General features: G+C 39.9%; 1 protein-coding gene across 1 annotated transcript in view; it reads left to right on the top strand.

Moving 5' to 3' along the window:
- The window catches only part of LOC128733585 (uncharacterized), a 341,316-nt gene that overhangs the window by 85,578 nt on the left and 237,695 nt on the right, over window positions 1-18,043 (top strand). The gene's annotated exons all lie outside the window — the stretch shown is intronic.

Below are 18,043 nucleotides of genomic sequence, written 5' to 3'. Positions count from 1 at the left end.
CAGCAACTAAATAATGCATAAGTTCAAAAGGATGGTTATTTAATCCGTTTGCATTGAAGGCCAGTTTTTGATTCCTGGTCAGTTGATCGTTTGTTTACTTCACTCTAAGCTTATCGATGCGGCAAAGGTTGAAAGCTCTTTAAACGCTTATTGATATGGCGAAATTTTAAGACCGTAGTGCTGTTTTTTCGGAAATCGCTAGTGCAACGAAATACGTGCGCAACCAAATATCTATTAACTAATTCCGGATTATACGTTTTATGAACACGCAATGATCTATATGATCAGTTAAATTTATTTTCCATTAGCAATTATGTTTTGCTGAGCGTTTGTTGATATAAGCGAAACAATAATTCACAGACAGCTTCAAAAAAAGTTAAATTATTAGAAAATCTTGAGATCTATAGCATATGATATTTCGTAAATTTGCAACAAAACTACTAACAAATGGCATGGCTCTGTAAAGAAATGGAACAGAACTTTCAAATAAATTTAAATGTTTTTGGCGCTTATCTTAAATGTGATCACCATATTGGAATTTATCAGAAAATCGCCTTTTCGTCAAGAATGCAGCAACCGACTTTCATTTTAAGGCCACTAAGGGAAGGTGAGAAAAAATGCTATGAAATATGGTAAAATAATACACTGCAATCCGGTTTCTATTGAATGAACACGATGGTCTAACCGAGACAAGCTTAAGCTACTCTACATTGCAACTATTTGAATTATGGACAGTCGCTTTCCAATCAATCAATCAATCAATCAATCAATCAATCATATCTAGCTCCAATCGATTGTACTTAGGTTGCTCTGGATAGACTTGTGAATAAAATTCAATTCAATTGGGTTTGGAATGGATTATGAAGCTGGTTCTATGCAACTTACTTTACTCTCATTAAGAGCGTGGGTTTGTCTCCTTTACATAAAAAAGGGTTTTTCCTAATCGTAGGGTACTATCAATGTTTTCTTTGGTGTGGCAAATAAAATCTGAACCATTCAGTAATTTGATAATTTAATAATTTAAAGCACACTCAGAGTTCAATAACTTTTCATCTCGAATCGGAACGCTATCCGTTATCGTAAATCAGACCTCTGGCCTCAAGGGACACCGCACAAAGCAATTTTCACTCCTTCTCACGCGGGACCCAAACTGCCAAATAAGAACATTTTCACTCTGCTAACTTCAGCTTCGAATGATTAGGAAATAATTTCATTAACGGTACGTAGCGAACTGTAGTAGGTATTGCCACTCTGTGTGTGTGCCTGGGCGCGATGTGGGCAAGGGCCCTGCCAAAACGGATGGCATGAGCTCGGTTCGGTTCACAAGTATCGAACGAACGAGAAACCATTCCAAGTATTTATTACCGCCGCCGACGTCGCCGTCCGCTCGCTCGAAGCCAGTGATACTCGAACTCGAAAACGAGTCTGGTCGGACTCTCCGGACTCTGATAAGATAAATCAATAAATATTTGTACGGTGGAAAATTTAGACATTTCTCTGCGCGCCCGTTGATCAGGTCATCAGGTTCTTCGAAGGTTGATTTTTAAGTAATCTGATAAGCAATTTATTTTAAAGGTCAACACATACATATTCATTGGTTCTTGTCCATTGATGTTAGCACTGTGAAACATGGTTGATTTGATGACAGGTCAGTTGTTGTTGAAGAGGACAAAAACTTGTTTAGGTTGGTGAATAGGTTGTAAAATTACAATAAAGTAGTAGTTTTATGTTTTGGTGTTGTTTTGTTTTGTTTGTGGCACTAAATGACCATAAGCACTTTGTCATTGAACTCTGTTCCTATGGCACCTTACCTTACAAATCAAGATCGCTCAAAGTAAGGTTTGTTCAAATCTATTAAAGTTTTTGTTGCACATGCAAGCATGTTTCCAGTAATCTTCCAAATACCAATAACATCACGATTGTTGACGTAGTATTTTCTCTCGACAAAGCGCTACTATGCTGCACCACCATTATATCTTTGACTTTAACACCATTGTTAGTAGGTAAATCGTACACGTGTCTGGTGTGCCATGCTGGAATAACAAATAGTATCCGACGACACGACGGTGGATATAAAGAAGATCAAACATCGGACACGTGACGCAAGTGACTGCATCCACCGGCACTTTCGATGGAGAATTTTTTACTCTCCGTCGATGCATGCTGGATTTACTTCTCGTATTCTAATTTGTATTCAAGATGTAATCCTAATGATTGGCGCTCTGGCAGCATCATTAAGCAGGAAAAACGAACAGTTTGGGAATTGTATCGATCTAGTAAAGTGGGTGGAACACTTAGTTACTGACTGATCATTGATGTAGGTTCACAATCTTTGCTGCAGGAAGGTGGTAAACGACAACTAAAATATGTATATTCCAGTTGAAATGATGAGTTGAATTTATGTAAGTATATATATTAGGCCATTGCAAATCATTTTCAAAGTCTTTGTCCCCCCGCCCTTCAAAATTGGTTTGAAAAATCGGGGGCAAAAAAATAATTTGTAGGATATGAGGTAAATATTTTTTATAAAATCAATTGCCTGTGGGCTCTACAGCCTGAAAAACTTGAAAAATGAGTATACGAGTTGAGTTAACGCTTCTTGCACAAAATAGAAATGGAAGTTCAAACAGTGGAAACTCCGAAACCGAAACTCGGCCAAAAAATTTACTTTCTTATTTGCCTTTTTGTTCGTAGATTTCTACATGAAAAATAATAACGTATTTATTAAAAGCAAAGATAAGATTTGGTTTTCACGTTTAAACTTTAAGAAAAAATTCCCAAAGTCCATATTTTTTTTACTTGATTAAAAAATTCTCTTTGTTTTTTTTTCGCCCCCCCCCTTCAGAGGTCCAACACCGGAGGGACAAAAACTTTTTTAAATATTTGCAATGGCCTTACTTAAATCTGTAAGACTATACTTTGACTCAAGAATCATTTTAAAAAAGGGCATGTCTAATTTCATGGAGACTACATATGAAAAATCTATCTGAAAACAATGGATTGCACCAGAATGCTATCTAAGGATTAGTTATGTAAGATTGTTTCTAAACATGAAAATAACAAAATAACAAACAATAATCCTACAGTTAATTGAAGTTAGCTTAATTTATGTTTACTACCATAATGCAACTAAACCAACTAGTTCCATAATTTGGAATTTAGAACTCGTTCTTGATGGCAGTGTGCTTTTAAAAGTCATGTTCAACGACTGTGTTATTTTGCATTAGGCTTTAAGCTTATGAATCACTGCAACCAGAGGTCACCAGTCACTAATCACAACCGGTTTCCGAGTACCTACACCTGGTGTTGGCCTCTCCGTGTGTCAACAAGATGCGGGAAAACTTACTAACGCAATTGAAAGCCAGCCTGCCTGACTGCAATTGTGTTCTCAAGCAGTGCTTAGTTCAAGGTTGCAACGTACACTTACTTGGGCGCAAGTGTGTAGGCACGAAGTGACCAGAATCAATTCAACCCCGTTCTACGCATTATTGTTACACTATAAGCCTAAACTGGTTTTGTCAAATAGTAAAACGATTTATTTGCAATAGTCATACGAGATGTAGACGGAGAAAATCCTTGGCATGGTCAGTTAGCAATTGCTCGTATACAAATTATTCAAAGCGAAGGGTTTAATTTAAATTTGAATATTCTATGCGAGAATGTCCTCTGCTGTCAACGAATTCCAAACAAAATTTATTTATTATACAATTCTTATTGTTTGCATCAGTAGTTAACGATTAATGATCAATCCCAGTGTGACGCAAGCAGCAATCATTAGGTCCCTCCCTAGGAATAGCAATCAGCAAGTCCATTATTAGGAACTTGTTTGACTTTCTGAAACGAATACCCACTGTTTGATATTTGTCAGTCAACATCGGATTGAACATCAACCAAATAAACAATTTCAGTTTGCAAAGCTATTCTAACTTCAAGTGGTATGCTGAAAATTATATCAGCTTGTTATTCTCTGTTTCTCAGATTCCTCCCGGGGGAAAACAAGCTGGAATTTTGCCCGAAACGAAATTTGTCTTACCTTGACTTGGTGAAAAGTTCTGCGCTTGTACTAAAAGTAACTGATACACGGTGGTTGTGTCTAATGGTTAAAGTTTGATACCAGTACATACGCCGGCAGCTGTTACCGGTCGTATAGTTGTTGTGTTTCTTCCTTGTCCTCCTAGTGGGAGCATCCCACGAAGAAGTTAATTTAAATATAGAGCCACTAGTACAGGGCGTTGATTTAGCGTCAGCGTTTGCACAGCAACCACTTACTTTTGATTGGATATTTCAATCAAAGAGAAAGCTTCTTCCTCTTTGCAGTAACCAATAGGGTGGTTCTAGTGGTTGACTTGTTGTTATACTTTTTTGGTTGATCGATGATAGGAAATTGTCAAAATTAGCCGAAACGGGTACCTAAAACCATACCCGTTATGTGGATATTACAGTATGGTTTCGTACTCCTTCATCTCCTAACTCGTCTATTCTATTTTGTAAGGCTGTGCGAGATTGACTTTTTCGGTGTCGAAACGAAACGAAACGAAACGAGGTTTTTGTTCTAAAATATTACAGTTTTTCCACGTGTAGATCATCCACGTATATTTTTACCTTTGTTATACTATAACAAAGGTTTAGAAATTGGTCGAAAAACACAAAGTTGATCCGAGGCCCGGAGAGCCGAGTCACATATACCAATCGATAAGGTTCGACGAATTGAGCAATGTGTGCATCTGCGTGCGCGCGCGTGTGTGTGTGTGTGTGTGTGTGTGTGTGTGTGTGTGTGTGTGTGTGTGTGTGTGTGTGTGTGTGTGTGTGTGTGTGTGTGTGTGTGTGTGTGTGTGTGTGTGTGTGTGTGTGTGTGTGTGTGTGTGTGTGTGTGTGTGTGTGTGTGTGTGTGTGTGTGTGTGTGTGTGTGTGTGTGTGTGTGTGTGTGTGTGTGTATAACGCTTAACTTTAGTCGTCTGTTTCTCGGAGATGGCTGAACCGATTCGTTTGCTATTAGGCTTATTTGAAGGGTGTTATCACCTTGTAAATCACTATTGAATTGTTTTGCAGTCCGATATTTTGTTTAAAAGTTATAAGCAAAAATGTAAAAATTGCGTGACTCCGACTGACTTACGATTTTCTCCGTAACCGCTCAACCGATTTCAACAATTTTAGTATCAAATGAAAGCTCCGGCTAATGCAAATTTTTTGGGAGAATTTTATCGAAAACAATCAAACGATACAAAAATTTTGCTTAAAAATGTGCTTTTTAAAGGTGTCAATTAGTCGAACGTTTCTCAGAGATGGCCAAACCGCTTTATGCGCTATTAGTCTCATTTGGTAGGTAATATAGCCTCATAGATCACTATTGATTTGTTTTTTGATTGAATGTTTAATTTGAAAGTTCTAAGCAGTCGTGTACAGCGTAATAAAATTTACAGTTATTTATAACGATTTCAACCAGATAGTTAATCAGATTTCATTTATTTTTATATCAAACGAGAGGCCTTAACGCTGTGAACATATATGCTAAATTTGATTAGAATGGGTCTTACTAGTCGAAAGTTATTCGCTGCAACATCGATGAAATTATTTAAGAAAACTTTACTGATATGAACCAAATAGAAAAAAATGCGATTATGTGCTCTAGCGTAAAAATGCTTAATTTTCCAGGTGGTGTGTCTTTGGAAAAGTTTATTTAAAAAATGTAGCGCAACTTTTTACACTATTAGGATGACCGTAAATCTACCTATTAGGGTGATACAAATTTTTGTTTTTTTTAAATGCGTCCAGAATAGTACAGTGTCTCCACAAAAGTTGTAGAACACAGCAAAATAAGCAACTTTGCTGTACATAGTAACTATCTATCTCTTACTGGTTGCGAAGTGTAACGTTTTTTTAAAAATGCAGCGAAAATTGAAAACTTGAGATATCGAAAAGCTGCTACGTCACAATTTAGATAATTAATTTTTACACGTCAAAAAATCAGCCAAATCGATCCTCTAGATATCGAGATACACGCACCGTCGCTGAAAACATGTGGTTTCGAGGAGAGCGCGCTTAAACTATTGTACAACACTGTACGTCCCTTCAGTGATCCAACAGTTTTACTGTCAATTCTCAACGTACCGAAAAATACTTTGGGCTCAACATTTCTGAAGATAAAAGGCTTCTGAAAATGCAAAACCAACAAGTTTTTCGACTTTCCAGTAAGGGTCCCCCTTAAATATCAATCCTGCCCAAGAACTTTGCACACGATTTTTTGATTGCTTTCAAATATTCTACAAATTTATCAGTATATTACATACACACGCATATGTGTTGATGATAACTACCATTACTGCCCATAAATGCATAACAGTCCCATGTGATTTTCACCACTTTTGAGATAAGCCTGGGAATCATCTTTAAACTGTTCATGCTTTCTATATTTCAAACAGTGATGTTATGTTTGTTCCGAAAATTTTGAAAGAAATATCAAACTGTGTCAGTCACAAGTTACAAATAGAATCATAACAGTCTCAGTAGTGAAGATATAACAATAAACATCTGCTTTTAGGAAATGCCTGGACCGATTTGACTGAATAACTACCAAACGCAAAGTTTTGTGACCTAGAAGAATTCTATTGAACAGAATTTGGATCGGATGTACGGTTCCGAAGATATGTCCGGAACAACGTCCGGAATATATGACACTTGAACATAGAAGCACCTTGAATCATAACAAACCCGTCATGCGACACCTCCAAGTACTCGAAATTGTAAAACTAGACCATTGGTAGTCGTATAAAATGTTCAAGACATCATCGGCCACATCTGAACACGTCCGGGAATGTTCCGGAGCGAGGATCAGTTTCTGAATTGAACTAAAATACAACATGTAACATCTTTAAGTACTCAAAATTACAAAAGTAGTTCATTTGTCGTCATATAACGTGTCCACGATTACATTGACCACAGCCGGACACGTTCTAGGAAAGTTCCGAATACATCCAGGAAAACGGCCAGTTTCTAACTTAAACCAGACTCTAACTTAAACTCAAAATAACAAATTACAAATAAAAGAAAGGCATTTTTTGATTGCTTTGAAATATTATACAAATTTATCAGTATATTACATAGACATGCACAGGTATAGATGATACTACCATAGTGTTATCAAAAAAAATTTTTTTTTCATTTCAAAAAGTTGAACTATGTTCCGAAGGCGTGTCGAATTCGAACTCAAATGACAAATGATATGGTATAACAAAGGTTTCTTTCACCAATAGGTGGAATAAATCGGGTTTTTTATGTAAAAACTTTCCGTTCTTTTCAGGGAAAAAATAATAGTTATAGAATCTTGAGCCTAAATACTTTTCAAGATTCACTGATTGAACTACAAGCATATAAACTCAAAAATCTTGAAAAAAAATATATTTATACGCTTATTATATACCAGCTGTAACCCGCGCGTGTCGCCTCGCGTCTAATTGAGAGCAAATTGAAGGTACGCTATGTAACGCTAACGCTATGTAACTCTATGAGGTGCAACTACGTTACTTTTGCTCGTCTTGAATGCAATCTGGTATGATTGGTTTGAGTCTTTGCTTAATGTGGGCAATTATACGTGTTTAATGGTTAACATTATTAGTTTTCGAATCATTGATCTTGAATTTTTGCGTTTTAGACCAGTGGAATTCTTCCACTGGGCATATCTTCAAGAAAGGCCTCTGAGAATAATCGTGCGATCATTCTCATTGGCACCTACAAAGTGCTGTCCCAAATCGTTTTCCGCCGGCCATTACTTATTGCGAACAGGGAAATGTTGGAATTTACTATTACCATCTATTCGTTGACTTCAAAGCTGCATACGGTACCACTGATCGAATAGAGCCATGGTAAACCATTGACGTGAACGACTTTCCTGGTAAGCTGATCAGAGTAACTAAATCTACGATAGTTGGTATACAGGGCTGTGATTGGATTTAGCGTGGATTGTCGGTTCATTCGAGAATTCAGCTTTCGTCGACTTTCGTTGTTTCTCAAACTTCTTGTTCAACATTGTGCTATAAGGTGTACCGGAACCGAGACCGACCAACGTGGGCAGTAGCGTAACGATCGCCGATGAGACTCAAGGTAGTTGACGAATTTGACTAACCTGGCTCACTGGTAACACCAGACAATGACACCAGCAGTGAGATTCAAAGGCGTATTATCAGCGGAACTCGTGCTTACTATGGACTTCACAAGTAGCTGCGGTCGAACAGACTAAATCTCCGTATAAAATGTACCCTTAACAAGACGATTCGGTTGTTCTCTATAGGCTTGAAATGTGCACAATGCTAGAGGAGGACTGGCGAGTACTCGGAGTTTTCGAAAGACGAGTGCTAAGAACGTCTTCAGCGTCGCACAGAAGAACGGAGTATGGAGACGGAGGATGAATCACGAACTCACGCAGCTATTTTGCGAACCCGGTATTTAAAAGATGGCTAAAGCTGGATGGATGCGATAGGCAAGACATATTGCAAGCATGCCCAACAACTACTCTGTAAAGACGGTGTTTGCTTCCAACTCAGTAGGAACAACACGACTAGAGGCACGGCGAGCTCGATTGTTAGACCAGATGGAGCAAGATCTGACGGCGAGTACCCGGTATCCAAGGAAGCGGCAAAGCACCACCGAGGGAATTAAAGAAATTTTGTTTGTCTTCGGAAGAAACGCTGCAAAAAATTACGAAACGAAGAAAATTAAATTGGGTATTTTCTCTTGAAAATTTGGGTAGAAGTTGTTTAGAGTGTATTGTTTACACTGTATTTTTACCGCGGTCAGTTTTTCGAAAATTGGAAAAAAATTATGTTACCTGGACAGAAACGTAGCGAATTTATTTTGCGCAAACACTTGGAAAATCCTCAACTCTCTCATCATGGATGATGAGATTTACGTCAAGATGGACTTTCGGCAGCTTCCGGGACCACTGTACTTCACCACCCAGCACAAGTTTGATGTTCCGGTGGAAGCAACTTTCTAAGTTTGTCATGTGGCAAACGGAGTGCACCGTTCGTGACTACCGGGAGTGTAAACGGGCAGATCTACCTCAAAGAATGTCTACAGAAGTGTCTGCTTCCTCTGTTGAAGCAACACGAGCACCCTACGATTTTCTAACCGGATCTAGCTTCGTGCCATTATTCACAGGATGTCATAGAGTGGTACGAAGCCAACGGGGTCACTTTCGTATCTAGGTACGTACCGAAGCAGGCATTACAGAAGCATCGCAAGAAGATAAAATCTGAGGAGGAAGACTTGAAGAAAAAGTTGGTTTCTGTACCGAAGAAGCTGCGGTGCGACCATACGGTTATGGTATTGAAGTTGATTGCAATAAATATGCCAAAAGCTTACTAACGGATTATATTTTATTGTCAGAAAATTTGAAATTTGAAAAGGATCGGACAACTAGGTAGTTTTCTACAGCGTCTCTTCCGTGGTGCAATTTGATGTAGGACACCCTTTATCTGAGGACGAAATACCAGAATAATAATGTCGGATAAAAAATAGCTAATAAACAACAAAAACAGAAATGACTACAAAGCTTGGCACTATTAAATAAATATAAATTTATAAGAAGGCTAAGTTTATCCAAGTTATTCTTTTTTATGTTCATTTTTGCATCCGAAAGCAACAACACCATGTAAACAAACCGAGTAGGGGTTACTTTCTGTTGGACTAGCATAGGAAAAGAAACCCTCACTCGGTTTGTTTACATTTGGCAGTTAGGCTCTTTTGAAAAGCTGGTGCCGATATTTTCTATACACTATCAATATATAATGCAATAATTTTGTCTTAGTAATTTTGATTTCAGTAGTAATATGAGTCTAATTGCAAGATCATTGTGCCTTCTACAATGCACAATTTTACTTTTAAAAGGATATTCTAGTTGTTTTGCACTCGATAAGCCATGAATTGGTTATCATTCGCATAGAAATGCTAAAACAACCAAAGCAACGAGAGACTACCAGAAAAGTCTATGCATTTTTTCCTGTGTACCAATTTCCGTAAGACAGCGGAAATCGACCTGGTTCGAATGAATATGACATTTACAAAAATTAAAACGTAGCTACCTATCCTATAGTCTAGCAAGAAATGTGTCGTATTTGAGTAAATATTGACAATAGTACGGTGTTCTGCCTTTTGTCTGATAATTATCGACACGATGGTGGGTCAATATTTGAACTGCCGTAAAATGTTTGCTATTTGTTTTGAAAGACTTGTGTCAATAACAAAAAGCACGCACAATAATTGTTGTTTCTGACCTCGGCGAGTTTCAACCTAATTAGGTTTTAAGAAATGAAGGTATGATCTGTATGAGTTGCTATCTAACGTGTTTCTTTTTTGTCTCTTTCTTACAGGTAAGGAGAACGTCTAGCGCATTAATTATGAGTATAATTGAGATTAAGGTGAATTTATCTCTTAAGTATTGGAGAAGAGTGCAGTAAAATCCGATTATTTTGCAGTCAAAAATGAAATTAAATTTTATAAAAGCTTTGCTCGCTGTGTGATTCGTTCTATACGCTGCATAATCCAGTCATTATGAAATTCACGTGCTTACGTTAAGCCCTTTCCGGAAAATATTACCAATTGACTGTCATTCATTATGAATTTCACCGATGGCTTGCTGAGCTTGGTTCTACTTAATCCCGAAGCAGCTTAACGCAACGTTTAAAAATATCTCTCTTCGTGGAAGCGTTCCGTGCCAAAACCGCTTAAAAATGTGTTCAGCATTTACGAGGCACTTTGAGCCGAGGTGCAATTTTCCTTTCCTTCCTCTTGGGAAATACAGCATAAAACTACTAGCTGCATTTCCCCTGTTACCCCACCCAAGACGGCAACAATGGAAGAAGGAATGGAACAAGCAGAGAAGCACTCCATTTAGCATTGCCTATTTTTAAACATTACAACACGGATAGGAAGTTTATTTCTTCAACATGTAAATGCCATATTTAGTCCTGCAAACCTTACTCGCCGTTTATTGCGGTTACTCCACAATGCATGGCAAAACGAGCACGACTTTTGAGTTGTATAATGGAATCGCTTTAATATTTTTAGAAGTTTTATTTTTACTAGCAAAGAATATTATTTTAGCTCATTACAACTCATGCATGCCATGCATTTGCTTAGCCCGGTACTTTCAGTACTTTCAGCAGTGGAAATCTGCTGTTCAACGATTTTTTTAACGTTAACGACTAGGTACGGACTTTTCAATTACAGCACGTAAACAAAATCAGCGAGCGTGAGCGTCGTTTGCTATCGGCGTCGTCAGCATCGAACATTGAGTCAATTATGCAATTGCAGGGGTCGGTAGCATAGTTTGTCGTGTTCCGACAGCCTGATACCACCGATAGCATGCATGCATTGAATTCTGCCATCCGATATACCTACCATCCGACCGGACCAACAAGGCAGTAGTGGCTGGTAGGCGATTACATGGGTGGTAAAGTAGGTATCCGCATTGCTGTACACACAACAATGCAATGGATGGAATGAGTGGACTTCCACTTCCACTTGCAGGATTCCATGGAGGGTCATTATTTGCACTATATGCCATGGAAGACGACAATGCACCATGTGTTACTGATGTAAAATAGATGCAGTTCGCGTGGTGCGACAACCGGTGCATTCAAGGCACGGAATTGTGGAGTAGATTAGCGAATTTTGTCAAATATGAAACTGTAGAGAATATGCCGGAAGCAGAGAACAGACTGGTTGAAGTGTTCTTTCGAGGGTCATAAAAACGTTATGGTCTGAATATGTTATTTGGTGTAAATTGGCTTGAAGGGTAGTTTTTGAAGCTCGTAGAACGAAATATATATCCATCGATTGGTAAAACAGATAAAAATACAAAATTCAACCTCTTCCAACTGGTTTGAGATACGATACTGGTCTAATATGCCAGTTGTCGTATGTTCGAATTTCCGCTGGGCGATGCATTGAGTCAGTAGGATCATTGCACTAGTCCCGTAATTGTCCTGTACTCTAACAGCCGGCTGCGAAGTTGATCGATAATGATGGATCATATCTTTAAAGACGTTTAAGCCCAAGCCCAATCCCTAACCTTAGCCCTAGCCCTAGCCCTAGCCCTAGCCCTAGCCCTAGCCCTAGCCCTAGCCCTAGCCCTAGCCCTAGCCCTAGCCCTAGCCCTAGCCCTAGCCCTAGCCCAAGCCCTAGCCCTAGCCCTAGCCCTAGCCCTAGCCCTAGCCCTAGCCCTAGCCCTAGCCCTAGCCCTAGCCCTAGCCCTAGCCCTAGCCCTAGCCCTAGCCCTAGCCCTAGCCCTAGCCCTAGCCCTAGCCTTAGCCCTAGCCCTAGCCCTAGCCCTTTTTTACTCTTCTGTTGGGTACTCTTACCACACAGTTCAGTGTTTTGAACTATTGTGGTATGCCCCGTTTTATTATTTTACTGTACGCTTCAAGCTTACCTATCACTTATTGAGGAAGTGACAGGTTGGTAGCTGGAGCGAGACATGTGCCAATCAGGGATGACTAGGTTTTTGAACCTAGTACTCTGATCGGCAACGCCAACCAGATCTCCCCTTTTTGAGATACTGCAGTCTGCGTACTATTTGTGCTCCACGATTGCAGAGCAAGTGTTCCGAGGTTAAATATCATCTTGTACGAAATCGAGATTCCGAAGATGATATTTACTCGGGCAATGTCCTGTCGCAAGACCGGTAAGCTTACTGAGATCTCTCTTATTGAGACTCAGCGACTTTTGAGTAACTCTCATCCTCGACGTTATATATTTTTAGATTGCTTGAGCGATTGTACACTGTACAATGTACAGTCATCTTACTAGCCATAACTGTTCGGCTCTCCTTTTGTTTCAGCCCACCCTCCAGCACACAGTCAGAGATTCGGCAGAGTGAATCTCGACCCGTGAGTAGAGAGTTGGAGCCACATCTTCGTTTGTCGACTCACAACGAGTCGGCCTGTTGAGGATAGACGAGGATCAGGACTGAACCTCTGCGAGCGCATCGTTCAAGTCCTGTTCCTCTCCTATTCTCCTCTCCACCTCATTCGTTTCTTTGTTTTTTCGGCAGAGAGCATGCACGGTTAGAAATCGTCCACTGCATCAGTGGCCGGCTTGATGCAGCATGGGTAAATTACTGTGGAGGGCGCCCTGGTACTCCACAGGCTCCGTTGCGGCGAGAGAATTTATAGAACCCCCTCCACTATTCATCCCTCGGCACGGGTCGCGTCACACCTTGGATTAGGGGTTTATCCATTCAAGTTTTTACATAATAGCCATGGATAATAACTATTAAAACCATCCTCCTTTAGGGGCTTTGGACCCTAAGATTGCCAAGATGTTTGGATTTTTCATGAGACGGTTTTTAACCTAAAATCAGTTATATCCTATTTATTAATACAGATAAAGCAAAACAGTCTTCAGCAATAATATGCCTCTTTTATGTGCAAAATGTTTTCTAGAACATCATACTGAGCTATCTGATGAAATAAACATGTTACAAGTAGAAATGTGATTTGAGGGGTCGTTGATAAACAAAGGTTTATTGCTGAAAATGGGTAAAAGGTAGAAGTTTGACTTGTCCAGAAAAAATACTTGAAGTTGGTTTATCTTTAATATTTTGAAACCAAAAAGATGAAAAAAATTTACTCAAAAAGTTATTACTTAAATTATTCTTAAGGTAACACCTATGTACTGGACGACTCCTTCAAAAGATGCATCATATTTTCATTCAAAAAATTGGCGAAGACCACATTGGGCTGAGACATGCCGGTAAACCGGAAATATGTTTGTCCCGAAATTTTGATTTCTGGCCCATAGTGCCTCTGCTTTGGTTCTCAGTAGTCATACCATACCTCCTACAAGAACCGTCTTGCAGGCGAAGAGGTTACACTCAGCCTTCGCATGAGTGCCACCTTCTCTGTCGCAAACGACCCTGGTTTCCACCGGTTGTCCGATTTCCACTAAGGAACATTTCCCGGATGGTACCACGAGGAGGTAGAGATACGAGTTGCTGAATAAGAGGCTGTGGAACTTCGTGGTAGTTCTGGAGCGCATTATTCAACCATTTACCATCCAGCCCTAGCCCTAGTCCTAGCCCTAACCCCGACTACACATTACGAGCGGAGATAGCGGCTTAGGGCTGGGACCCATCATGGCATAGACATGGACAAGTCTATAAACGTAGAGATGGAAATCAACCGAGGGAGCTAATGTTGTCTAATTTAATTCCAATTTAAGTTCCGATTTAAAGTCTAATTTCAAGTCCGCTTTTATATCTGATGTCCAGTTCAATTTCAAGTCAAATTCAATTATCTCTGCTACAAGTCTGCTTTCAAGTCCAGTTTCCAGCTTAATTTGTGCTCAACATTTAGTTTAATTTAATTCCAAATTTATGTTCGTCTTAAGGATAACTTCTGCAACTTCTAATTCAGGTCAAATTTTTAGTTAAATTTTAATCGAATTTTAAACAAAACGTCAGGTCCAAGCTCAAATCCAAATGATAATCAAATATCTATTCGAAAGTTAAATTTTAAGTTTGATTTCAAATCCAATTTAAATTTCACGGGTGAGCCCAGACTGAACACATCCCGGTTTCTCTATAAAATTTAATGTAAAAAGGTCCTAATAGTAGGACTCCTAACTTTGGAGTTGTTAACCCAATGGACCAGAATGTTTGCGAAAAATTAATTAATTACGTAATAAATGTTCACTATCTATTTTCTGTCCAAAACTGGCATTTTGGTGTCCCACATTCTGTCTGGGCACACCAGTTATGATAGCGACGCAAAAAAGCGAACGTATCGGTTTGTTTTGTGAAAAAAAAACAATGACACATTCCGAGCTGCACGTGCATAAAGTTCGGATCAGTGAAGGAAAAAAATCGCTTCTAGCGATCAAGATCATAGGAACGATCAGATTCAGATTCATTGGCATCACTCCTTGTTAGCGACAAACACTTTGTCGCGATCCGTACAGATTATGACAAACCTCATGTCAGATCATGTTCATTGCATGATTGCGTTGAGAATTATAACAGAACATGTGTGATCTTTTTTCTCACAGCTAGGTAAAATGTTACACTACAATCGACTGCGGAGACTGTTTAATGAACAAAATCTTGTGATCAACACTAAAGATTCACTTTTTGTCATGATCTGTACGGATCGTGATCTGTGCGTGTAGCGATCAGGGCTTCGACCGATCCTTTTTTTCTACCGCAGTCACACCAACGCGCATTCAAGTTCACACCGTCCGTTTAGAGGTGGAATACGAACGCTATGCATAACACAACTGGCAGTTTGCTCAGTCAAACGCCGATTGCACGCAGCAGTATGAACGCGTTCTAAAACTTTTTGACATTTTCGTTTCGATCAAGTTGCCTTTACCGTTTGGAGCAGCGAATGACTGCAAAACAGTCAAATGACTGGCAATCACAACGCTAACGAAAAGCAATCGCACAATCGTATGATTCAATACTACAAAAAAACAACCACTACATGTGCATGGAAGAAGTCGGTCGGACTCTGTCCAATACAAACGAATATTTTGCTTGCGTCCGACCGACGTCCGGGTGACAAACTATTACTGTGAGCAGCCGATTTGGTGACAAAAAGAGAAACGAAAAAATACGTCACCGTATGCTTCCAGTCAGTTTGCAGTTTATATTCTCAAAGCGCAAAGCAAAACGGGAGATCGACTGTTTGCTTTTGCTGAGATGCCGCATGAATTGTAAGACGGCAGCAGCGCAAGCGGCTGATTGACTGGATTCAAAAAAACAGTCAAATGATCGTTCAAAAAGCGGAGTTTGAATGCGGAAAGTTCGCATTCACGGCAGTCACATTCAACTTGCGATCCCTTTTCAAGCCCTGGTAGCGATAACTCACAGATTTTATCCAAATCACTGATCTTCCATCCCTGGTTCGGATGGTTTCGAACCGAAGTGACAAACAGAACACGGTGGACAAAACTCGCGCAACGAAGCTGTAAAGGAGGTGGCTCATAAAATCTTTCTGTATTGTGATGAATGATGAAACTCACATCAAATCCAACACTAGACAAATGCGTATAAGTGTTGCTTCAACGATGCAACCCCCATTCAATTATCCGATTTTTCCCCTTCACGTCTTGTCGTGCCCTGGAGATACTATAAACACCTCTGTTTCATTACGTTCTACTTACATTTTCTACGTTACGTTTCTACGTTATAAAAAATTCTCCAGATGTCATGTCATTGTTCATTAATAAGTCAACACAAAAACATGAGGTTAATCTAAACATGATGATAGCAAATTAAATAGAAGTTGATTACACGATTTGGTTGCGAACCCAATAGCCTTTTTCCACGTGAATCTGGTTTAGAGCAATCTGAATGTGAAAAATGAGTTTTTTTAAACCTGAAAACGTAGAAGAGTGCCACAGCCACTTGGGAAATTAAATGTGGAGTCGAAATGTACAATTTTATCAATTTTGCTTAAAAATGCTCATACACAGTATATCAAATCAGGCTACAAGACAATGGCGAACTGCCTAATGATAGTCGAGTCCCGGCGGCGGTAATAATAACGAAAGCTATAAAACATTCGGCTACGCCCTCCATTGATAGTTATGACGGCATGAAAGTCCAGCCCCCTGCGCTTGTCTGCAGAGCGTAATACAGAGTGTGATACATGCGGAGAAACGTGATGCAAGCAAAACTGGGTTAATGACCCTTTCGTTCGAAGCTGCGGAGCCGATGTTGATTGGCTTCCGGCAAGCCAGTTTCGATTTCTTTTTTTGCTCGCTCGCTCCTTTAACAGGCAGAAATGAAATCGCTTCTGTTGCGAGCTGGTTTCGTAGTGCATGTAGATTTTATGGAGGCGCATTGTATATAATAGTTTTTTTTTCATATTGAATGGAGAGATTGTAAAAGCTACAAATGACAACGAAAAATCAATTGCTGCACGTTTAACCGATTCCAAAACCCAGTTACATTATTCCGGGCGTGCTGCTGGGCTGAATGAATCATTTCACGTCCGTGACCAAACCGATAGAGAACACCGTGGCGTTATTTATGCCAACCGCTGAACCAATGCGCTGCAAAAAGCCGCATCCCTGCTTGTACTGAAATGTTTCGAACACTAATGGGAGAAACATTGATTAAGATTAATGGTGGCTAGCTGTTTTGGACCAATGATGCTGTGCAGTGTCCTTTCTTGCAGCTAGGTGCTCGCCGTCGTCGTTTCATCGATCGGAGTACTTTACGATGTTGCGCAACGTGAGATGCACAGTTGGACTCGTACGCTACCCAACGTTTAGTATCATTTATCACCATGGATCCGGAACGTATTTCGACAAGCACCATTAATCGAAAATGCATCGAATCCTTACGAGAGGAAGGAATGTTGAACACACAAAAAACTTAACCACATTTTGCATGTATGTAACATTACCACCCATCTAAATGTTCGGTTTATTATGGCCGCCAAGTGCCCTCCTTATGGCATCACAGTTCAAGCAGGCCTTTCGACCAAAATGTCATCGCATCCATCTCTCGGAATATATCGTCATTTAGAAGCGAACAGCCGCCATGGAATTCTAGAATGCCATTCGCGTGCCACATGTCAACTCTTCACAACCCTTAAGTTAGCCTACGGGGTTGACTACCTGAAAGCTGTAAATAACGCTCGAAAGGGCAGAGTAAACTTATCGCCATGCCCGCCATTCCATCCGGTCGGCATACCCCCGTCTCCGGGCGTCTGCATTCTCCACGAGCTGTGTTATGTGCCGGTGTATCGACTGTCCTGTTTCGCAGCATTTATGTGCGGGTAAATGTATGTATTCCACTAAACTCGGACACCCGATGCCTTCGGGTGTCGTGTAGAGAACAAGGGACTTGTTCGAAAAATGTAACCCCAGCATTCCCATGTAGGCCGATATTTTGCTCGTTTCTTTGCTTTCACATCTAGAGAGCATTTAGAAAGCTGCTGTGCACTTAGGCCTTGCTTTTGCTAAACATATATGTCACAGACCACCACATCATGTAGGTAGGTATATCGCTATCTGTAGCGAGCAAACAGTTCCCCAT

The sequence above is a fragment of the Sabethes cyaneus genome, chromosome 2 (genome assembly GCF_943734655.1).
Source record: "Sabethes cyaneus chromosome 2, idSabCyanKW18_F2, whole genome shotgun sequence".
In the NCBI taxonomy this organism is placed as follows: Eukaryota; Metazoa; Arthropoda; class Insecta; order Diptera; family Culicidae; genus Sabethes; species Sabethes cyaneus.
The sequence above is the reverse complement of the archived record's forward strand: the minus strand, read 5'-3'. Positions and strand labels throughout refer to the sequence as shown.